The following is a 19531-nucleotide window of genomic DNA, read 5'->3' as shown; positions in this document are numbered from 1 at the left end:
CTAAAAACAATATTGTGAGGTGTTCAGAATAGACTGGAAATGAGTGGAGATGAATGCTATTGATGTTAATAATAGCGTAGGAGCAAAGAAAAAAACAAATTCTGTGATTTTAGCAGTTTTTATGCTTTTTAAAATAAAATCAGAACCCAAAATCCAAACACAAAACGTTTAGGGGGTGTTTTGGCAAAACCCATTAGAACCCAAAACCTGAAGGTAATCAGAACCCAAAACACAAAACACGAAAATTGGCCGGTGCACATCCCTAATTTCAATGTACCACACGGTTTTAGTCATGTGCCCATTACCTATTGTGTGTTTTTTTTTCTCCAATGCCGGTGGCAAGCTATACTGTAGGTTTTTTCATGGCTGTCAGTGGAAATGTGTACTGTAGATTTATTCATGGCTAGTGTCTAGACAAGTCCCCAGCAGTCCTCAATCTTTCTTTTAGTACTGCACATTGTTCTTTACTGTATGTGATGAGCCCTTACAGTAATTCTCTAATGAACCTGGTAGGTATAGTGGCTATAAGGCCAGCAGGATACAAGAAATGATGCCCACATAGGTACAGTCATTTTTATTACAGTATTGTATACAGTACTTAAAGCATTTGCATGGTGATATACTGTACTTTGATACTGTATATATTAGTAATATTGGATTTTGGTTGTTGGTACAGTATTCTGTAAATATTAGTGTTGTGGATGTCAGGAAAAATGATCAGTACAGTACTATATTCCAAAACCCAAAATTACACAAAAACTCAAAATATAGGAAGAGATATTTCATACACGTTTCCACAGATTTTTCTATTTATTGGCACTGTGTTCCTTTGTCACACTGTTTAGGTACAAAATATCTCTGTTATTGAGGTCTCAGGAAAATACTTACACTACAGTACTGTAATCTACTGTAAATTGTATTACAGAGAGGTTGATTTATTCTTTAAAAATGGTTTGACTCAAACTGATATGACTTACTTTATCTTTTCACAGCATCGCACCACCAGCAGAACCCAGCTCGCAGCAGGCTGTTGATAAAGAGATACACTATATTCTTTAACTTTATAGTACATGTGTAAAACTGAGCTGATGATCCTCACACACTCCCACATAACCTCACCTGATACAATTAAAGTAGCTACAGTACTCTACTGAAGTTTATTGTATTGTATCTCCTCTAGCTCCTAAATATGCTGTCCTGTATTTAAAGCATCCTTGACTCCTCCCTCTCCATCAAACCACACAAACACCTCCCACATGCCCTTCATTTCTATCTTCAAACTATTTCCAGGCTCAGAGCTTTTCTCATATTGAATTCTAGTACTGTGAGTCCATTATCCACTCAGTGATCATCTCCAGATTGGACTACTGTAATCTCCTATGGTACCTATCGGACTACTGCCTCTCTGCACTGCATTCTGCTATAATTTATACAACATCCATTTACAGTATGAGCTTATCTCCTTTTACCCTCCTGCCCATCCTCTTGACTCCACAATTGCTACCGATGCCTACCGATAATTTTCTAAAACTCCCACCTCTGACATTTTGAGCAAGCTGCTCTGTACAGGAATGTAAATTATCTCTAACAATCTAAAACTCTACTGTGTACTGAAATTAAAACCGACTCTTAATAACCACTTCTTCATCAAACCCAGCCATCTGTAATCCTAACCCGCTGTTCCATGCTGATTGTATCTACCCAATTGGTTTCTCTAATATCTGTCTGCTCCTACAGCACCTGTTCTTTAAGCTCTCACAAGCAAAGCCCTTTTCCCTGTGTTCATACCTCCCAACCGTCCCGATAATCGCGGGAACGTCTCGGTTTTCGGGGGACGTTCCCGCGTCCCTCCCACCACCGGCAGTGTCCCACGGCGGGGGGGGGGGGCCAGTTGGGACTCTCCCCGTTAGTTGCTGGCGAGCCGCATCCAGAGGGGCTGAGGGCTTGGCTAGAAGCTCACAGAGCCTCAGGGCCATGCCAACACAGCGTAAAACGGGGCGTGGCCTCACGATACGATACAATTATAGGCCACACCCCTCCCGCAGCAAGCCATGCCCCCTAATTTCGGGCGCGACTGTCCTTCCTCGGTGGAACTACAAGTTGGGAGGTATGTGTGTTGCCTTTTATTCTGTTACTGTAACTGTCTACACTCCCCACAATACCCCATACTGTACTTTACAGCAGTGGTTCTCAAACTTGGTCCTCAGGACCCCACACAGTTCACGTTTTCATGTCACCTGACAGGTGCCATTATTACTAAATGAAACATTTTAAAAGATCCACAGGTGGAGCTAATTATTTCACTTGATTCTGTGAGGAGACTGGCAAAACATGCACTGTGTGGGGCCCTGAGTACCAACTTTGAGAACCTGTGCTTTACAGTAAACTATGTGTAGCAACCCCTCCTAGTGAGGTACGTGTGTTTGGAGAACTGACTGGTATGATTTGCTAACTGTCCATTCCTGGGGCTTCTCTCAGACTTTGCATACCCACAGCTGAGAGGAAGGTGGTTCCCCAAACTCAAATCAGTAAATATCACAATAAATATAATTTTTTTTTAATTTATTTATCAGGAACTCTTCTAGTTTTTAACACAATAGCATATACATAAATAAATTAGGGAAGTGCACTGGCCACTTTTCACGTTTTGAGTTTTAGGTTCTGATTACCTTCAGGTTTTGGTTCTAATGGGTTTTGCCAAAACACCCCCTAAACGTTTTGGATATTGGGTTCTGATTTTTTTTTTTTTAAAGCATAAAAACTGCTAAAATCGCACAATTTATTTTTTGCTTCTATGCTATTATTAACCTCAATAACATTCATTTCCACTCTATTCCAGTCTATTATGAACACCTCACAATATTGTTTTTAAGTCAAAAGGTTGCACCGAGATAGCTGAATAATTATAATAAGCCACACAAGTGTGCAGCACAAACACGTGGCTCATCTATGAGTGGCACTGCAGCGGCAGACACGATGGCAGTTTGAAAAACTAGGCCCCAAAAGACCCCTATCTGGCTTGATCATGGTTACCACCAGCAGAGGGGCAGTGGGCGATTCGTGCAGCAATCAATGACTCCCAGCAGTGGGATTGGTCAGCTCTGTGATTATTACCACTTGAGCACAAACAGTTGTATGCGTTTAAAAAAGAGTCCACTTATCCCACATATGAATGACTCTCAGCAGTGGGATAAATGAATGGTGATGGCTTGATCGTGTTTACCACCAGCCAAGGAGCAGTGGGCGATTGGTGCAGCACTGATTTGTTCTGCGAGTGTGTATCTGTTTTTGTCAGTTTAATATCCAATAAGACCACTATCTGGCTTGATCGTGTTTACCACCAGCTGAGGAGCAGTAGGCGATTCGGCAGCCTTCGGCAGGCAGTGGCAGAATGGCACAGTCATGTATGTGTTATCTGTGCTTAAGGTACAGTGCCTCCATTAACAACACTGCAGAATGGCTTCCCGGAAACACCTGTAACACCCTATCTATGGCAGTAGGTGCACAAGTAGACTGGTATTATTTATACGGTAGTAGAGTAGATGCACCAGCAGAGAGGTATTATATTACGGCAGTAGGTGCACCAGCAGAGATATATTAATTTTCTATGGCAGTATAATAATTATGCACCAGCAGAGAGATATTATTTTTATAAGGCAGCATAATTATGCACCAGCAGAGATATATTATATATATGGCAGTATATGCACCAGCAGAGAGATATTATATATACGGCAGTATAATTATGCACCAGCAGAGATATATTATTTTTATACGGCAGTATAAATATGTACCAGCAGAGAGATATTATATATATACGGCAGCATATGCACCAGAAGAGAGATATTATATACTGTATACGGCAGTATAATTATGTACCAGCAGAGAGATATTATATATATGGCAGTATATGCACCAGCAGAGAGATATTATATACTGTATACGGCAGTATAATTATGCACCAGCAGAGAGATATTTTTTTTAAATGGCAGTATAATTAACTTATGCATCAGCAGAGAGATATTATTTTTATACGGCAGTATAATAATTATGCACCAGCAGAGAGATATTATATGTATGCGGCAGTATAATTATGCACCAGCAGAGAGATATTATTTTTATACGGCCGTATAATTATGCACAAGCAGAGAGATATTGTTTTACTATGGCAGTATAATTAAGATGCACCAGCAGAGAGATATTATTTTATTTATACAGCAGTAGATGCAACAGTACACTGTTATTAATATTTATATGTCAGACTCAGTACAGTAGATGCACCAGCAGAGAATATGTTTACAAGTTATATAAGGCTGAAAATAAACCAGCAGGGAGGTATTATACAGCAGATGCACAAGCAGACTGGTATACAAGTGGTTAATACAGTACGTTTAACAACAGTGCACACTGCACAGTCATATACACATGTCTATTACTGATTGAAGTGGCCAGGTACTGGCTGGGCTGGCAGCCACTGTCAGTGCAGAGCACACACCACTAGAGAGAAGAGCAGACAGTGGCACTAGTAGGCACCGGCAGTCACCCCAGCAGCAAAAAAAAAACAAAGCTCCTAACCTGGAGGGCCTCCTCTAGCATCCTTAAAAACTGTCTGCTTTTAGGGGGCAGCCATTTTCTGATGGTCATTATAGAACTGCAGGAGGAGACGGAGCCGGGAGAAGATATGCGCTGCGGCCGGGACCCTGACTGCGGCGGCATGCGGAGGGGTAAGGGGGTTTTAACCTTACTTGGGAAGTTGGGTGGGAGGGCTAGGGGGAGGGGGGGGCGGCGCTGCCGATATCGGCGGGGGGGCGCTAAAATTCTTGTTACGCCACTGTCCCTGGTCCTGTAGTGTAGTTGGGCTCACTGCATTTAGCTATGTACTCTCCTGTAGTATGTGTGATGGAGGCCACACACGCACCAATGCGGGCGGTGCGATGCTGTACGATGGGGTGCGTGCTCCCGCGGCACCTCATCGTACAGTACAAAAAGTATGTGCTGCACATACTTTTTGTACTAGCCTTTTCTAGCATAGCATCGCATCGCATGCACATCGTATGCAGAAGGCATACGATGCGATGCTATGTGTTCTAATTAAGCCCACAACGCACGCCGGGATCTGTGCGTGTGTGGGCTCCATGAGGTGTGAGTCCTGACAGACCTGTCACTCATCCATATTGCAGACTCTCTTCAAAAGTGCATTATCTGTCAGCTCTCGAATCTGCTGTAGCACAACTCCCATTCTCCACACTGCACTGATGCTGGCTTCGGCTTTGATCCTCAGCACCACCTGATCAGTACCTCATGCAGCCCTGGTCCATAAGATGCGGCTTCCTGATAGCCGCCACCAGTAGCACCACTCTACCATAACCTCAAGTCAGGCTGCTCACAGCCAGCCTGCTCTGAAAATATGCACTGGGCCTTGTGCATCTCTGACTCCATCAACTGACACACCCTTCCAACTGACACACTGACCTTACCACCTGACACTGGTCATGTGACCTTCTCCTAACCTCTTAAGCAGCTCCCGAGGCTGCTGGGATTTCACAGTGACAGGCGTATTATTGTGCTTAGCAGGGTATTACATATGGTTGCAGCCATAGGCGCCAATTCTGTGGGCACTCAAGGGCCTGAGCACCCACGGAAATTGATGAGCACCCACGGGCCCGAGTCCCGCTGCTGGGCCACCGAATTAACTTGCTAATTTGCAGCTGCAGCACCCGACACAGTATGCCGGGAAGAGTGTATTCCGTCCACAGAGGAATACGTTGCAGACACGGGCCAGCTCTTTAGTGACCCGGCGGCTGCCGCATGCGCATTTCCGCATACAAGATGCTGCCCGGCGCCACTACCTGAGCTGACAGCAGCATCTGCCCGGCATTCCTATGCATGACGGTACATATACGGTTATCATAGAAAAACAGCTGCAGGTCCACCAGTTATGTGTATAAAGGTTAACTCTGCTGCCGTAATTTGAATATTGGAGACAACTGTGCTGCGTAATATAAATTGGTATTATTTTGTGCCTCTTCCCCATGAAGCCACTATATTTTTGGCTTGAGCACCCACCAGAAAAAACATAAATGGGCACCTATGGTTGCAGCCACCCTGATCCATTCCATTAGGTACAGAATGATCTGCTCCTGCACTTTCCTCTTAATGTATGATTGCCGTCACCTGTGTTGAACTAGTTATTTGTTGGATGTTTAAACACAGGTGATGGCAATCATACATTAAGAGGGAAGTCCAGGAGCAGATCATTCTGTACCTAACGGAATGGGTCATGTTGGAGTGTATGTGATCCCCATTTCAATGCCATTAAAAGGAAATGTATACACTGTTTACCAAGTACAGTACTTGTCCTGCATTGTCTTTTAATGTAAGGTATGCTAATTGTTTTGCTTATTTGTGTATAAAAAAAGTTTGATAATGCTAAAACCTTCTAGCACATTCTGTAGAATTCTAATAAAGTTTAATAACATACAGTAATACTGTAAGTACTGTAAAGCACTGTATTAGAAAGGGAGTAATGTTTTTTTCCCACTAATATAGAGCCCGTTTTCATACCTCCCAACTGTGGAGGAGTCAGAGGCGTGACGTAGCTGCTGCGCGCCTCAGGCGCGTCAAAAATTTCGGAGGGGGTGGCCTAATTTGGGGGCGTGGTCTATACTCCCCCATACGCCCCCATTTTGCCGCTATGGGGGCATGACCCAGAGGCTCTGTGAGCCTCTAGCCATGCCCCATGCCCCCTGGCTACGGGAATAGATGCGTTTATTCCCTGCTGCTTAGCATCCAACATGGGGGACTCCCAACAGCACTGCCTCACGGCGGGACACTGAGGATGAGGAGAAAATCCTAAAAAAAGGTTTCAAATTTGCCCCTATGAGCCAAATAGACCCTTTTGATCTATATCTAGATATCCAAAAGTTCACCAGAAAATTGACGAAAAAAAAAAATTCTTCGTCAAAAAAGATATGGAAAATGGGAATGAAGAAACACCTATAGAACAAGAACTACCTATATCTACTTTTAAACAAAAATCTAGTTTTTATCCGGGCCATATTAAAGGGAGCCTGATAGACAGCTTCAGTAAAGTGGTGTGCGAGGAAACAGAGAAGATCGTAAAATCCAAGTACAAAAAAACCAAAAACCTCACTAACAAAGAATATGCAGCAATTAAATCTTTGAAAGAAGACAAATCAATTATTCTGAAGCCTGCCGATAAAGGCGGAGGTGTAGTAATTCTAAAGAAGGAGGATTATGTCAATGAAATAGATAACCAATTAAAAAGTGGTGAGACATATAAAAAATTAAAACAAGACCCAACTAATAACATTCAGAAAGAATTAGGGTTATTAACCACAAGGGCACTGGAAGAAAAAGTTTTAACTAAAACAGAATTTGATTTTATAAATATAAAAAACCCAACAGTACCCACAATATATGTTTTACCCAAAATTCACAAAAATCCTGAAAACCCCCCTGGGAGGCCCATTATTTCGGGCACTAATAGCATTACTTCAAATTTATCTGCTTATATAGATCATTGCCTCCAGCCTATGGTAAAATCCACAAAGGCCTATTTAAGAGACACCAAAGATGTCCTTAATAAATTGGAAAAGGTCAAATGGGATGACAACTGCACACTAGTAAGTGCAGATGTGTCTACCCTGTATACAATTATTGATCATAACAAGGGTTTAGAAGCTGTAAAATATTTTTTAGAAAAATCTGATTTTAATGTACATCAAAAAGATTTTATCTTAAAGGGCATAAAATTTATCCTTTTAAATAATTATTTTTATTTTAATGGATCATATTATCTGCAATTGATTGGAACCGCCATGGGCACCAGATTCGCCCCCAGTTACGCCAATTTATACATGGCGTAATGGGAAGATCAGACAGTCTGGCGAGAAGGATGTCTGGGGGCGGGTCTGGTGTCATGGCAAAGGTTCATCGATGATATTTTATTCGTTTGGTGTGGTACAGAAGATGAACTAACTGTTTTTTGTGAGAATCTAAATACAAACAGCTTCAATATTAAATTGGTTTTTAATGTGAGCAAATCTGAGATTGTGTTTTTAGATCTTAATATTTATATTAAAGAAAATATTATTCATACAAAAACCCACAGAAAGCCAACGGATTCGAATAGTTACATTGAAAAGATCAGCCAACATCATAAACGTTGGCTGGAAGGCATTCCGTATGGCCAATTTATCCGGGTCAAACGGAATTGCACTGAAGAAAAAATCTGCGAGGAACAAACTCAAGAAATGTCTTTGCGTTTTAAACAAAAAGGTTATAGCCACAATCTAATCAAGGAAGCAGAAAATAAAACAAAAGCTGTTGAAAGATCTACCTTATTAGAAGAAAAAATAACTATTCCTAAAAACAACAAATCCATTTGGGCTTTTATGTCTAATTTTAATGCACAAACCAGAGAGATTGAGGCTGTTTTTAAAAAAAATTGGCACATTTTAAAAAGTGATCCGATTTTAAAAACAGTTTTACCAGACCACCCAAGTTTTATCTACCGTCGAGCACCGTCCCTGAAAGATAAACTGGTCCAAAGCAAACTTGTAGAGGAAAAAAGGACCAGCACAAGGAGCCAGGGATTCCACCGCTGTGGAATGTGCCTAATGTGCAGATGTACTAAAGGTCCAAGCAAACAAAAAGATTTTAAGGTTAATGATTTTACATATAAGATTAGAGATTTTATAACCTGCAATACAAAAAATGTTATTTATATTTTAGAATGTGACTGCGGTCTTTTTTATGTAGGTAAAACTACTAGACCATTAAAAACGCGGTTGGCTGAGCATATCTATAATATTAGAAAGGGCTTGGTCACCCATACCGTGTCATCACATTTTAAAGTTGAACACAATTCAAAAGAATGTCACCTGAAATCATTTTTAGGTATACAAACCATAGCACCAGACTGGAGAAATAAAAATATAGACCAGAGATTATCCCAAAATGAAATGAGGTGGATATATAAACTGAACACATTGGTGCCATATGGTTTAAATGGTGACTTCGAATTGAAATGCTTTTTATGAAATCTCTTTTAATTCTTCTTTTTTAACCTTTTTTTATTCAGAATTGTTTTTATTCATTATATATCTTTTTGCAATTATTTTAACCACGTTTTTTATCTCTTTTTATACCCTATTTAAAATGTCATCTATACATGTATAATGGACGATAAAATGCACCATTACATGACCCTCTAAAACGGAGATCTGTACGGAGAATAGGAGGGACGCTATGACAAGAGCCTATTCAGGAAGTATGAAAGGTCCCGTCCGTTTGGAACGCAATGTGCGTTCCATACCTCATCTACACCTCCGAATCCCGGAAGTGTCGCGCGATACAGGAAGGAACGCGGCAGTGGAGCGCATCGTGCGTTCCACAACTCGCTCTGAATAATGGAAACCCGGAAGTCAGCGCAAGGACGCTGATAGAGATTCCCCTGATTGGGGAGGATGAGGGAGACGGCGGTGGCACCTGAATCCAATTATACTAAGGGCGGAAGGGGTATTTATACAGCTCAGCTACAGCTAGTCACCAAGCCTCTGACGAAGAACTAACAAGGTCCGAAATGCATCAGGCTGGTGACATTGGAGCCTTGTACTGAGAAAGACCAGAAGCACAGTATTCGTGAAGGAAAGTGGAGCCGGCACCCTCTCCCTCACCACCCTCAATTTCAACTTGGGACCTGCTGCGGATGGTAACACCTCAGTATTGAAGGACATTAAGTACCACAGTCGGTGGTTACATGCCTATTTTATCTGTTTGTTTGTAAGTGTCCTGTGAGACAAAAAGATTGTTATATTTTGCCCAACAGAATTGCACTAGGTTTTGTTTTGGCTCTTTGTCTCATCAGGTAGCAATCAGATTTTGGATTATAACAGAGAAACTGATTAATAATCAGATCCTGGATTCAAACAGGAAAATTCTGTATGTATGAAGTCTCTTTTCATTATCATCACCTAAGCGCCCTATTACACAAATCCCCTATTGTATTTCGCGTGCCTCAGGCGCGTCAAAAATTTCGGAGGGGGTGGCCTAATTTGGGGGCGTGGTCTATACTCCCCCATACGCCCCCATTTTGCCGCTATGGGGGCATGACCCAGAGGCTCTGTGAGCCTCTAGCCATGCCCCATGCCCCCTGGCTACGGGAATAGACGCTGTGCGCATGCACACAGCGTTTATTCCCCGCTGCTTAGCATCCAACATGGGGGACTCCCAACAGCACTGCCTCATGGCGGGACACTGCCGACCGCGGGTGGGACAGCGGGACAGGACCTGATAATCGGGACTGTCCCGCTAAAATCGGGACTGTTGGGAGGTATGCATTTTGATCCATGGGGGAGAAGATGTGGGCAAGAATTGGGTCCTGGCCAGGGCACCCAGGGGAGACAGGATTTTATTTGAGGAACAGTACAGCAGTGCTTACTACTACAATTTACAGTACTATCTACAGTTGTGACAGTACATTATGGATGTAAATAATTTACTATACGGAGTGGGAAAATTTTAATAATGTCATTTGTTTTCTACAGAACAGCTGCAAGCAATCATCATGCTTTACAGACTCGCGGCACAAGTTAGTGGGCTAGTTCTGCACATTTGTACTGTTTGTTTTAAATTACATTATATTTATTTTCTAAAAACAAGTTTAGTAAAAATGTATACCTTTTTTGTTACTACATGGGACAATACTTACTATATGATAGAGTTTATTAAAGAATTGTAAACAAATTCTATTCATCTCATGATGGAAATGGGTTTCCTAGGATTACACATTATCAGATACAAGTGGGTTACTGTATATTAATTTAATATGCAGCAAACAGAGGCGGCTCAACCATGAGGCAGCTGCTTAGGGTGCCAGAATCTGGGCGGCACCACTGAATCTGCTTATCACAAAATTAAGGATGTCAAAGAAATCTTTGTTATACTTAATGCAGATGGCCGCTGTGGCATTTCTAAGGGGTGCCGGACGGCTCTCCGACAGTCGGGATTCCAACAGTCATTACTCCGACGTCGGAATCCTGACTGCTCCCTCGTGGGGGTCCACGACCCCCATAAAGGGAGAATAAAATAGGTGGCGAGTGCAGCGAGCCAGCAAGGGGCTTCATTGCGCTCCCCCCGCTATGCAGTCGGGATTCCGACGTCTGAGTAATGACTGTCGGAATCCCGACTGTCGGTGAATTGTACCACACCCCTTCTAAGGTGCTGTCTCCATATTTTTATTTGAAGGGCTGGCAAGTGGAATGGTGGCAGTGTGGGGTTATGGAGGGATCAGTGGGATGCCAAAAGTCTTTCACCGGCCCTAGCAGCAAAGTATTCCCAGATTTACATCCACTGTCCCTGGTGCACACATCAATATAAGAACTCTTTCCCAGTCATGTATAATTCTGCTTATTTTAAAAAAAAATAATAATCCAGGAATCTTTCTAGTAATCCCTTTAACAAACCACTCAAACATAATGACACTAATCTTAAATAGACTGTAATGCACCATTAAAAAAATACACTTGAGTTTTATTCTACAGTAACTCTATAATTTATAGGGTCATTTATTCTGTCAATCATTTATGCTATAGTGGCTCTTCTTAAAATAGAACTTTAAACTGCATTTGAAATGTCAGTCAGCTTAAATATGATGCTTGAAACAAACGTCTGTGATATATTTGGTATATTGTTTTGGAAAATGGCTGTCATATGCACCTGCTAGCGATATTCAGAGCAAGAGTTTAATTGAATACTTTTTCCTACTTAAAATTATATGAAAGAAGAACATTCGAAAATAAAATGATAATTGTTATGAATATCAAAAAGATTGGTAAGAGCAAAGGAGATAGTCCTGTGATGATAATGGAGTGTTTACCCTTAGAGCTGTGGTCCACTTGCCCTTGTACTGTAAGAAAGATCTCATAGTTCATGGATGTGTTTTGATACATGTTGTTCTGTATCTTTTTCAATCAAAAATGTAATCAAAAGGAATTGTACAGTAAAAAGAACATTGGGAAAATGATCACTGTACACCAGGGATGGCCAACCAATCACAGGCAATGAGCCAAGAAATATATGTTGAGGTAAGACAAAGAGCCATACCATGCAGAAAATGGGAGTGACCTAACTCCCACAAGGCCATGCAACATTTTTTAAAAGGCTGTGGCCTAGCTGGCACAAGGCTATGCCTCACATCTTTGAAATGACGTTTGTGGGAGCATGACCTTGTGTCAAATCTCAGTTTTTGGTTAGGCAGAGGGTAAAACAAGCACATTGAAAATGCACAATTTACATAATATTCCCAATGCCAAAAAACTTTACCTTTTCACTTTTGCTGTGATTTTTTATTAGTGGGACTTTTGACATCCCTTGTGTTCAATATTTTTTTTTTTAATTCGGGCTTCAATGCAGTTGAATAATGATAGTATACAGTAATTGCAGATTGTGCAAATGCAGCCTGAAATATATAACAACAAATGTGTCATCCACACCTTAAACAAAATTTACAGAAGAAACAAGCAGTAAGGAACAGTGGCGTAACTATAAATTGTGCTCCCTCCTGCCAAAAAAGTTCCTGGTGCCATGTCATGTTTGCTTTTAGCATCTATGTCCGCTAGCCCATGGCGCAGCTAGCAGATGTAGAAGTGCTTACGTCGAATGCTTGACTCCCCGTGTGGGAGGCCGATTTCGCTACTGGCGCACGTGACAATGTGCCGAAGGTTTCTGAAAGCACCATCAATCGAGACATTAGGCAAATTGTATCTTATTTTAGATGTATGTATTTGTGTACTATTAAAAGTGTTACCTTTCACTTAAATTGACTGCACCCCAATCTGCACATTTGAAAGTTTAACTATATGTATGTATGTATGTATGTATGTATGTATGTATACATACACATACACAAACTATATAGCTTTGGAAAAGTTAAAAGCACACATGCAGCTGCTTACTGTAAATATCCAGGTTAGAAAGGGTTACATCTGTGCAGCAGCATGTAGAGGGGGAGGTCCCAGTAATCAGAGTGTCCGGACTGAGAAGAGTTCTCTGCCTCATAGACATAGCAGGAGAAGCATGCTGTACTTTCTGCCAGCCTGTGCGGAAAGACATTTAGGGCAGGGTGTATGTGCAGAAACTCCGCTGTCCGTACAGCCTGTGCTTCTAGCAGTGGTGAGGGAGGGACAGTCAGGAGGAGATAAACTGATGGACAGGGCTTCAAGGCAGGAAGCAGCTCCACTTTCGCTTTGAGCCTACGTCTTCTCCTCTCCAGTGTCTCAACACACTTTGCAAGGGGGAAGGCAGGGAGGGAATGAAGGAGACTCTCATCTCAGCCCCTGTTTAAGGTAGGCTGGTTAGCTCCTCAGTGTCACAAACCCCGATTGCGACCGCGTCCCTTACCTTCAAGCTGGTCCGCCCTGCACCACAGACCCAATGTCTGTGCCGCCTCAGCTGGTGGATCATGGTATGATGTCCCTTGCGCCCCCTGTGCCCCCGTGGGCAGATGCCCTTTGCTAGTTTCATGTCAGGCCCACGCAGTGTGGGCGCCGCCATGAAACCTGTGACCAGCTGCTATGCAAACCAATCACATTGACCGCTGGTCTGAACTCTGACCTGTACACCTGTAACAGAACCAAGGTGTACACTGAAACTTCCTGGTTCTGATTGATGCTGTGCCTTGCAGCCAATCACGAACTGGCAAGGGGGATATAGATCAGGCCTTGGGCCTAACTTCCTTGCCTTGAACAATTGCTTCCATCTGTTCCCTGAGTGTACTCCTATGTCAGAGAAGTTCCCAAGGCTCCTTGCTATCCAGTCTTTCAGCGATACCATCTCCAAGTGTCCTGCTGCTGCTGCTACTTACCTGGTTCCGTTCATCTCCAGAGACTCCTGCTAATTCCATTACTACGGTTGAGTGAGCAAGCTATCCCCAGCAGAGGATCCCGCTGGCACTGGCTAGTAACCCCCCCGCTAGCTCCCAGGCTAGACCCATTGGCTCCCAGGCCAAACTGCTTTTAAAACCATCAGTGACTTTCTCCATCTCAGTCCTGATCTGTCGACAGGCACTGTCAACATCCAGGTCGACTCTCAGCTACTGTCATCTCCTTGTGACTAACAACACCTGAGTCATCTTCGATGTTCACCAGTTGCTGTGATACAGTATTGTCGCATGTATATCAGTTGCATATATCAGACGTTCTCTCACCCCTCCTGTGTCCTTAGTCCCAGCCTGCGTCCAGAGGACCAGGGCAGGGGGCCGCAACCTGCTTGTCAGACGCAGCCAAGTCCATAGTTCCTTGCGGGACTCCCTGGTGAATACCGCTGGCAAGTTAGACTCCGCGCCCCTGCTTCTGGTCTCCGCAAGCCCTCTGGTTTGCTGTGCCCGGGTCCCCAGTGCATGTCATATATTAAGCCTCCTGCTTTCCGCTTTCCAGTGCCCCATACTGGTCCACCACGGTCACAGCCGGGAACACAAGAAACCCCGGTGCTGATACTCAGTCTCGCACTGTCATCCACGGCTCCCTCCTCCCTGCTGCGCTATGTCTGCCAGCTAGTGCCAGCGGCTCCTCAGTCAGGCACTATGCAGCCTAGTACTGAGTGGCGAGACTAGGACACAGTGTGGAGCGCTGCCCAGCTGCTGCTTATTGGCGCTTCCCCTCTAGTTATGGAGTCGGGACTTTAGCAGTCGGGGATGGCTGCTGTCAATCACATGGCAGCAGGGAACCGGGAGCGCCGCGCCCCACTGCGTGTCCCTGCAGCAGAGCAGCACAGCCTCTTTTACTCTTCCCATTGCACGCAGTCCCTGTCGGCTGGCTCCCCCAAGCCACCGCGGTGGCTGCCTCACTATTGTTACGCCACTGGTAGGGAAGAATACTTTTCAAAGGTGCTTTAGTCAAGCGTTCATACAGTATAAGAAGCTTTCCTTATAAAGGATGTTTCTTTTTCAGTGATTTCTCAATCTTTAGGGTAGTCTAAGACACTAACACAGACTATTTTGTGCCCTTATATTATTGATGATTTTCAAGAGACTACCCTAAAGGTTGTATGCAGTTGAAGTTACTCACAGTAATTTTCTCACTTGTGTCGGTAAGAACAGATCAATGTTTTAATTTCACTTGTTTTAATGTTTAAAAAAAAATACTCACAAAAACAGATGGAATAGAAGAAACATGGTTTGTCCTTGATTGTTTTTCTCCCTGATGTCACATTGAGATAATACATATCTCAGTTCTTTCTAGGTCAATAAGCTATACCTGGGGTCCTCAAACTATTTTGCTCTGAGACCCCATCAAACAATAAAAATAATACAGGACCCCAGCATGTTACTGCAGAAGGTCCTCACATCACATGTGTGGTCAGCAGACAGCTCATGCATGGCAGCATTGTGGAGGTACAAAATTGTGTGAGGAATCTAAAATAACAGACAATTCAACAGATTCAACCAGATAGGATGACATGGGTAAGGTTGACAAGGTTATTAGGTAGACATGGGGTTTTTACTGTTTTTTTTTTGCCAAAATATACCGACAGGAGGTAGAGTGGCTGGAGAATAAAATAATGTGCCAAGCTTAGCAAGGTACAGCCCCCAAACTCATGTCGACGTAAATGCATGTCGACATAATGATGTTGACCTAATGCTTGTTGACCATAATGCTGGTGGCCTAATGATCCAAACCCCTCATCTGTACCTCATCCATTAGAATTGTATAAGAATTATTCTCATTGGGCAGTTTGCCCCTTGCATTCTCATCTTACAAAGTAGGATCCCGATGTAAGAGATGGTGATGAGACATATCTAAATTGAGTCATGTGTGACTGTCTACAAATACAGAACGTCATATAATTTGCATAATCATAGAGTAGAGTGACCAAAATAACTCCACATATACTGTATTAGCCCATGAGCTTTATCCGTCATATCCGTCATAATTTCAATATATTTTCAATATATTTTGTTCCTACAGAGATACATTACTCACCTGTCAACTCATTTTACAGTAGGCCACTTCTTCCAATGTCACAATTTTTGTTCAACTTTTCTTGTTTTCCATAAGGAGCATGATTAATGCACTTTTCATCAACTTTATGTTTATTATTTTCCTCAAAAATGGACTATAAATTTACAACTTGGCACGAAATGCACCCCTCTGTACCCTATTTTCTCTTCTGAACTGTGTACTTTTACATAAGTGACATTGACCTTTCTTATTAAATGACAATTTATCAAATGCTAAAAACAATATAAAGTAAACTGTTTGGCAGGTACAGTTTACCTTAATGTTCCCTTCTATACTGTTTATAGGAAAGGCATGTAACCAGTGATTATTCAAGTGTCATTACTTTGAACCAACATTTCTCAAAACAAAAATGCACTTTTCAATCAATATTGTACTGATGATTTTGGTTGCTGGAACAAAACCAGACCATGAGACTACAATAAGTTCACATAAATAAAGGAGTCAGAAAAAGATTTATTTATGAAGTCATCATGACACACATCAGGGAAGACTATAGAAAATTGTAAATTAGGAGCAAGAATAAGAAGAAGTCAAGAGACGGCTGAACAAGTCAGCCAGATCAGCAAAACAGAAAAAAAGAAACTAGAATACTGCCACAGAATACAGAGCAATCATCAAGATGGTGGTGGAACTATTGGCAGAGTAGCTGTTGCATTGAACCAGGGCCTGCAGCAATGAAGGGGCCCAACACAGGAAGTCAGCAGCATTGTTAGCAGTACTAGAATGAGTCATCATGACTCATTACAGGGCTCCACCGCTGGCTACGGACAAGAAATGGTGGATGCTGCTGTGGAACAGACCAAGGAAAAAACTGGGGCATGAGGCAGTCTGACACTGGCCAGAACAGGGAAGTGAAGAAGTTGCCCTCTCTCATTCCCAAAACCAGAACTGTAGATCCCACTAACAGACTCTCTGCATAGTTACACTGTGATAGGATCAGTGTGTATTATGATGGGGGGACTGTAAAAGGATCAGTGTGCACTGTGATGAGTGCGCTGTAAGATTATCAGTGTGTACTATAATGGGGGCTGTGAGGGTATCAGTGTGCATGATGAGTGGGCAGTGTGTGCTATGAGGGGGGTTGTAAGCTGTGAGGGAGCAGTAAGTGCAGTTAAGGGGGCAGGGAGCTATGAGAGGGCCAGTGTGAGCTATGGGCAGGAGCGTATTGGCTGTAGATCTAACATGGAAGAGTCCCAGGAGGCCAGGCCACCTGTCCAAAGTTTTGGCCCCACCCTTCTCTGATCTCCCACACAAGTAACATGTGTCAATTCACAGAGCAGAGTACCCAACAATGCAAAAATTCATCTGGCATAAATGTATATCCATTGTGACATCTGTTAAAGGGACAGGAGTGGGTGCTATCTGGGGGTGTAACAATGTCGGAGGTGTTTCTGAGCTGCACTGGGCTAGGAGTAGGGATACTTTTGGTATTTGGGGAATTATGTTAACGAGTTGTTTGTCTGGATGATGGAGGGTTTGGGGTCTGTGTCCAATCTCAGTGAGGGGAGGTGGGGTATTATGTGAAATGTGGAGGTTTGCATTTTGTAACAGTAGCTGAAACTTCGGGGGCCACTAAAATGCCAAATGTATAGAATTAGGTTGGAGAAAAGCTAATACTTGCACCTGTTCCCACGCTGCATCAAAATATAAAAAGGTACTTGTGAGTTATCCGGGCTGCCGATTTCTAAATCGGGTCGGATCGGGCACATCGCATCGCATCGCATGCGACCATCGGATGCGATGCGATGCGATGCCCCGATTTTTCCATAGGAATCAATGTTAAAATGGACTGAGTCCATTTTAACATGGAATTCAATGGGAAAAAGGGGTCCTTTTCATACCCCTACTATCCAAGTGGGCATGGAGTTGGATATAAACCTGTGGCGAGCGTAGCGAGCCACCGAGCCCGAAGCGTGGCGAGCGTAGCGAGCCCCGCGAGGGGACACAGAATACCGTCCCCTCGCGGGGCTCGCTTCGCTCGCCACGCTTCGGGCTCGGTGGCTCGCTACGCTCGCCACAGGTTTATATCCAACTCCATGCCCACTTGGATAGTAGGGGTATGAAAAGGACTCCTTTTTCCCATTGAATTCCATGTTAAAATGGACTCAGTCAATTTTAACATTGCTTCCTATGGAAAAATCGGGTCATCGCATCCGATGGTCGCATGTGATGCGATGCGATGCGATGCGATATCGCATCGCATCGCATCTGATTGTATGCCTTAACTTAAGGCATACAATCAAAAAATCGGCAGCCCGGATAACTCACAAGTACCTATAAAAATCTAGAATGTGACCGCAGAATATGAATATGTACGCAGTTTACGGCTCACCCATACACAGCAGCATATATGCACATATTAAAGAAAATCCTCTAATATAGATTATAGTTAATCAGCTATTAAAGCTGAACATGGCGACAGATGGGAACCTGGTCACACTGCTCCGTCCCAGCCCCGCTAATCTGCCCACGGATCGGACTGATAGCCGTTCCACGCACCCGCAGACAGCTCAAACTAGTACCCGCCGACCAGATGGAGCGTTACCTGGCATCCGGAGGTCAGCAGCAGCCACAGCGGTCCAGGCAGGAGAAACGCGTTGCGAATCCATCATGGCGCCAGATGCCGGTTCTGCCCCGCCGTCCCCAGCTTTAAATAAAGCTACAGCGGATCAAGACCACACTGAATTCTTGAAGGTAAACCGCAGCCCTGACTCCCCAGTAACATATGGGAACATAGTGGAGGCAATCACATCTACCATGTCTCCTCTCCTAACAAAGGCTGTATCAGAGATTACACAATAGATACAGCACTTAACTGCCAGAGTCACCGATGAACAAACAATAGGAGCAGCCTGTCATGATATTCACTTAGCCCAGAGAGATATTATTAAGTTACAGAAGGAAAACTTCTAGCTATGGAACAAATTAGACGATATGGAGAATTGCACGAGAAGAAATAACATTAGGGTGGTGGGCCTCCCTGAAACAGTTAATGGGCCAGCACTTGAATCATTTATCACTACCTCCTTACCCCAACTGCTGGGTATACGAGAGGAATGCAAGTGGTTGAAAGAGTTCACCGTGTCGGTTCCCCACCTAGGCCCAATGATACCCGACCATGTGCAGTCTTCTTCAGATGCCTGAACTATTTACATAAAGTATCCTGGTACTTGTGTACTTTCACGGCTCCCATCGCATGCCATCACATGCCATATGTAGTGGCATGCGATGGCATGCGATGGCATGCGATTTTTGCCGTTTTTAAGCATTTTTTTTAAAAATCGCATGCGATTTTTAACAGAAATGCATCCAAGTGCATTGAAATTAGTAGCAAACATGTTCAATGGCCCCCAAATGTCATTTTTCAGGCTGTACCACCCCCACTATCAACGCGAACCCGCGAGGGGCGGCGGTACACGTCCTTTTCATACCCCCACTATCCACGTCAGCGTGGAGTTGAGAATAGAAATTGTCCGAGCCCGAAGCGT

Source organism: Crinia signifera, chromosome 4 (genome assembly GCF_055691185.1).
Source record: "Crinia signifera chromosome 4, ASM5569118v1, whole genome shotgun sequence".
In the NCBI taxonomy this organism is placed as follows: Eukaryota; Metazoa; Chordata; class Amphibia; order Anura; family Myobatrachidae; genus Crinia; species Crinia signifera.
Note: the sequence above shows the minus strand (reverse complement) of the source record.